The sequence below is a fragment of the Phodopus roborovskii genome, unplaced genomic scaffold (assembly GCF_943737965.1).
Source record: "Phodopus roborovskii unplaced genomic scaffold, PHOROB, whole genome shotgun sequence".
Classification (NCBI taxonomy): domain Eukaryota; kingdom Metazoa; phylum Chordata; class Mammalia; order Rodentia; family Cricetidae; genus Phodopus; species Phodopus roborovskii.
In genome coordinates, this window is record NW_026125281.1 from 38,602,589 (window position 1) to 38,608,457 (window position 5,869).

At 39.4% G+C, this 5,869-nt stretch overlaps 1 pseudogene; it reads right to left on the reverse strand.

The window, feature by feature from the left end:
- Positions 1–2,473: 2,473 nt before the first annotated feature.
- LOC127233562 (cell division cycle 5-like protein) lies at positions 2,474–5,392 on the reverse strand (annotated as a pseudogene).
- Between the last annotated feature and the right edge of the window lie 477 nt (positions 5,393–5,869).

Genomic DNA, 5,869 nt, shown 5'->3' on the forward strand with positions numbered 1-5,869 from the left:
CATCTTAATCCCTGATATAATGTTTAACATATTTCCTATCTAAGTATTTAATTTACTGTAAGGCCAGAATATTATAATATTTTAAGTGATATTTTATAAGTATTTATTGTAGATATGTAATCCTGTAAATGATTTTAAAAAATAAATTACATTCACTAGACTTGGTAAATGTATTTATTAATTTAAATTAATTTCCTTGTTTTTGGATGTTAAATATATACAAGTTGTCTTTAAGTAATGATTATTTTCTTTTAAGTGCTAAATATTTTCTTTAATTTATTTAATTAATTTATTAGTTATTTAATTTATTTAATTTATTATGTATAGGAATACATTAGTCACTATTCCCTAAAATCTAATCACAAATAAAATGTATTCATTTATCTTGGACCTCAAGTACTTTTTAAGTTCAACAAGTATTATTGAATATCTCTTTACTATGATGTCAGAAAACTATTGAGGTGCTAGGAAGAGGCTCTGTGGGTAAAAGATCTTACCATGCAATCCTGAAATCTAGGTTAGGATGACAAGAACCTCCTTAAGAGCTAGATGGGTCCAATAGCACAGCAGTAACTGAGAGACAGAGACAAGCTGCCCCAGAGGCTCAATGACCAGGAGGCTCCGCTCACTTAACTGGGAAGAGGCTCTGTCTTAGATAGAAAATCAGGAACTGATACCCCCAAAACATCCTCTGGGGTCCACACACATGTTGGAGTAGTTTGATGAAGCCACTTGTACATCAACTTCCCATTTCTTTATATTATGTAATTTCAGAGGTGACTCTGTAATCTGAATACCTGGCTACCAAACCACCAATGAATGAGAAAGAGCCACAGTTATCTCTTTCTATAACCAGGCAAAAACTGACTCATGGTGATTTTCCTAAATCACTTCTGTATGTCCAGTAGCTGTTGGCTTAAGTACCATCTCTACAGTTATCAAATATGTGGACCAAATATCTTTGTTGCTGGACTATTTGTTTTCATAACAGAGGTAGGAGAGAATAGTGTTTGGAAATTGTGCATATGCACAACCACGTTTTTTTTTTTTTTCTTCTTCTTCTCTTTTTTCCTAGATTTTCTCAGAGTAACCCTAACACAAATTTCAGACACAGTATCAATTAAATTTAAGTCATTAATTAATTAGCAAAGTTCATTTTTACTACATTTTAAGGACACTTTTGAGATAATTTGTCAATAGATTGGCATTGGTTTGGTGATATCTTGCCTTGATCTATTAATTGTCAGCATTGTGGGCATACATCACCATGCCCAAAACATCCCTGATATTTTGTAGGTGAAGTGATTATTTTGAAACTCATGGATATACAGAAAACACATTCATTCAGAGATGTATGGGGTTCTTTAAGTAGAAAGCTAAGAAAAATGGCATCTTCTGAACATTTCTCTCCTCATCTGGCATTTGATCTAGCTGTGTAATGTTGTCTGGCCCATCCAGACTTGGTACATTCTACTGATTATTTCCCATTTCCCACAAAATATTCCATCACTTTCTTGATTTGTTAATAAAGGTGATTATTGGAATAGTTTGGTAGTTTCATCATGAAATATTTTAACTTTGTAATTTCTCTAGTGCATTAACCAATCAGCATTATATGTCCAGACTCAGTGGGCAATAGTATTTCAAATGAAGCAAAGCTAATGCTTATTTAAATATTAAAATCATTTAATTTGTAGAGTGAAGTAACGAGTATTTGAAATTCTTGTTTCAGTAACTGACATTTGGAAAACTCCAAATATTTCTTGTATTTTGTTTTCTTTTTCTGCAACATTAGAAGTTCCCTGCTGTTCATTCTCCTGGCCACCTTCTCTGCCACTCACTATCTATCTTCTCACTATTAATCTGAAAGCTCCCTTCCTCTTGAATTTCACCCATCTGCCTCATATGTTCTCAACCAGTCACCCACACATGGACAGCTTTACTGTCTGCTCTTCAATGACTCAAGTTTCATAAAATAGGCAATCAGTATAAGGGCAAGTTTTAAGGGGCAATTACTTAGTACTGGCCTGGAAAGTTATTATTCTGGGTTTATTAATTATTATAATCCATGTTATTAAATATCCATTGTCCCCAGTAAAGTGTTTGGATGTGCACCTAACATTAAACGCTTGATACCAGATGTGCATGTTAGCAGACTTCTGATGTATGTAATAATTTAGACTAGGGCTTTCAGAAGGCTGAGATTCAAAATGAATCGGCACAAGCACTGTGAGCACTGCCGAATTTATGATGGAACTGGAAGGAAGTCAGACTGAGAATGACGTGGAAGAATCTAGAAAAGCGGCGCATTGATACAGAAAGGAAATCAGTGAGTCTTGCTGATAGATTGCTCCAATGCCTAATAGAAGTGGAAGTAACAGAGCTAGAATTATTATTTAATCTCTATACCATCACATCATCCAAGAGGGTACCTGAGGTTGCATCTAGCTCTATGAAGATCATCGGCTGTGCTTCAGAACTTTGCCTATAAAATGTCTTTCTGCATCATCAACTCTGCATATCTCTGTGGATGCTCTTTTTCTCGGTCCTGTGGCCACAGCACATATTCTTTTAGATACCCTAGCTTCGGGGGAATAGCAGAGTCTTCGTATTTCTTGGGCTCTCTAAAAGTGCTTATCTCAAAGTGAGCCTGTTCAGTTTGGTCCCCACAGTAAGAGATTGGTAATCGCCGAGTAAAATTTTCATCTTCTTTTCCATTTTTGCAGCTCTCTTGGCTTCTGTTGTCATGTGACCATGGTGGATCTCAAGTCTCTTTTCAAGTGATTCAATTCTGTCCTTCTTGCTAGCAAGGTTGGCCCTTGTGTTGCAGCTCTGACCAGGGAGGTAGAGGACTTGACTGTAGCCCTCCTCCCACACCTGGTTGGCCGCGGCACTGGAGAGCTCCCCGTGGCTCATTTCTAGTTTCATGACTTCCATCTCTTGCAACAAGATATCCTCGGCCTTTTTCAGTTCTTTGGAGAAATTCTCATAAGGGCTGTGCTCAACAAAAGTAATGTGATCTGAGTTATTGTTAGAAAATCCAGCATTTTTTTTCCTTTTAGATTTCCAGATGGCTCATAGGGGTGATGAAGGAGGTCTTAATGGAGCATGGTAACCATTCCTTTTTTGATCAGTTCTTCGCTTTTCTATAAATCTGTTAGAGGTGGTTCTACATTTAAAGGTCTTAAAATAGTTCCATTTACTTCACACGGTCTTGGTAGATCCTTCCGAACAGCTTTGTGCATTTGTTTCATTTCCTTTACTCGCTCAGCATCTCGGATGGCCGGTTTTCCAGCATCCACAGCAGCAGCATCTTCAATATAGCTATCATTATTTTATGTCCTCCCAGCTCCTTCCCAGCATTTCCTGGTAGAACAATTTCAAAATCGTTCTTGTGCAGGGAGACCCAACAACTCCAGACGGAGATGTTCACAAGATACTCTTTCCATCGGCTTCACATAACAGGGGTCACTGTAGTCTGCAATTCCATCCTCTGGATTAATGTCTAATTTATGTCTAAGTCTAAGTGGTGTTCTACTCGGGATGGCATTAGGGGCTGGTTTGGGGATTGTTCCACTTCGGGGAGTCAGCCCTTCAGTACCATTAGAAGGAGTCCTGAAAGGGGGTAGACAGAACCGTATTTGGAGTCTGCACAACCTGCCACTGTGGGGTCACACCAGAGAAGTCACTCTCATGCAGTGGAGTATTAATCCCACCTTTCCATGGACTGTCCACATTGATCAAAGCCATGAGGTTCAGAGCTTCCTGCAGAATCCTGTCCCAGGAGGCTGGTGTCCTTGGTGTTCTCAGCGAGATGCTTTGGTTTGTGACATTGTACTCAGACAGTATAAGACCGTCAGAATGAGGAGTCTCCCAGTTTCAGTCAGTACCTCCAAGAACTCAATGTCCAGTCCAGTTGCTGCAACACGCAAGAGGCTTTCATGAACAGGAAACGTTTGGGCAAACCAGCTCCCTTGGTTTGCAGGCTAGAGAGAAGCCCCACCCCCGGCATAGGTGTTTTAAAGGCAAAACCCACAAGCTTTGGGAGGAGGTGTGACCCTCTGTCCATTGAGTACATGACCCTTTGAGGTCAGATGGTCTCACTATTAAGGTCAACAGACCTTAAAGCCTCAGGGTATGCTAATTAATCTTGTCTGGGCAAAGTGGAGGTATAGTTATCTCTTTGTTTCTTAAGGACCCTATTCACCACCTGCTGACTCACAAGAAAGGAGGGGCAGTGTGAATTCTTGGTATCCTGCTATCTCAGGGCCTTGTGAGGGGAAGTAAGCAAATTCCAGGTCAGACTGTCCTTTATCTTGTGTATGTGTGTGTGTGGGGGGGGGGGGAGGTTCCCTTAACTTTACTTTGTTGTCTTTCAACAGGAGAGTGCTGGAAGCAGAGTGTGTGATTCCAGATTCCACTGCAGTCTGCTAAGTAACTTCACCGGCCTGGTCTACTTTGACAACTTGTTGGAGTTCTGCATCTGAAATCTGAGGAGCAGACAGCACTAACGTGCTCCTCTTTTTAGTAAACACAGAGACCCCATTTGTTTGAAGAATAGCTGACGGTAAATGGGATTCCTTTTTCATATTTAAATGCTGCTTGTCTTTTTTTTCTATCTCTTCTTTCTTTTTTAGATCTTAGCACCCCATCGAGATCCTGATATCATAACTTCCTGAAATCTGCATCAAGGGCTTGGTAATTTTCCTCAGAAGAATAAAAACCAAGAGCTGGCTTTTGTTTCAAATGGGATTTCAGCATTATAACCAACTCCTCTCTTCTTCTTTCCTTTTCTTCTGAATTTCTATGCCAGTTGCTCAAAGCTCTTATCTTTTCTGGAGGGCAACAAGCTTCTTCTAGATGCTTCTCTCTTGCTTTCCTCTGAGCCTTCTTTCCTTGAATATTGGTCAGGCGGGCTCAAGCTTCAGAAAGCCTCTCCAGTTTATCCTCATCCATATCAATTGGATCAGGTTGAGCTGGTTTTGGGTCTATCTCTGGATTTGGGTATATCTCTCCAGGTTTAAGCTTTTGGGGTTATCTGTTGTTTCCTTCTCATTGTCCCTTTGGGCGGTTTTATCCAGGAGAAATTCATAGTGTTCCAAGCACTGGGCTGCTGTTCTTCCAATGATTGGAGAAATGGTTCTCCATTGCGTTGGCATCAGCTTGGACAAGTCTAATAGTTTTTCTTCCTCTTCTCTAGAACACTCGGGATTTTTTTAATGCTTGGATCCAGCCATTCATACCATCTGTCTTTGCATTGCTTTGCGGATTTCCTACGCAACAATGAGGCAATCCTAGACCACTGGTTTTTCCCATATTTCATTACTGATGCTTTCAGAATCTCATCTTCAGTATTTCTACACATGCCCCCTTTGATCATAATCTGAGGCATTATGTCGGCAGAGTGTAGTGGCAAGTGGCAGAGAGGAGCTTCGAGAAAGTAGTAATGGCTCTTCGGTCTCGGGACAAAGAGGCACCATAATATCTAATTCATATTATATGTAAAATGTATAATATTGAATATATATAAATAAAAACACAACAGTTAATTATAAGTGTTCTGCTAAGTTATTTTATAGAATCCATGTTTTCTATTTTCATTGCCATTCATACGTAGGTGATTTTTATTTATTTCAACAACTGTAAAAGTGTATTTAGACATTTACCAAAAGTTGAACAGTGAGTCTGGAAGGGGGATAGAGATTAAGTCTTTATTTTCCATAAGAAACAACTTGATGCCAGAGTCTCTGAGATGAGGATAAACTTGTACTTATGCAACAGGGAGATGTTTGCTTTGCTTGGCATGGAACATAAAGGAAAAGAAATACAACAGTCTGCATGGTGGTGCTCAGTTGCCACAGTCCACACA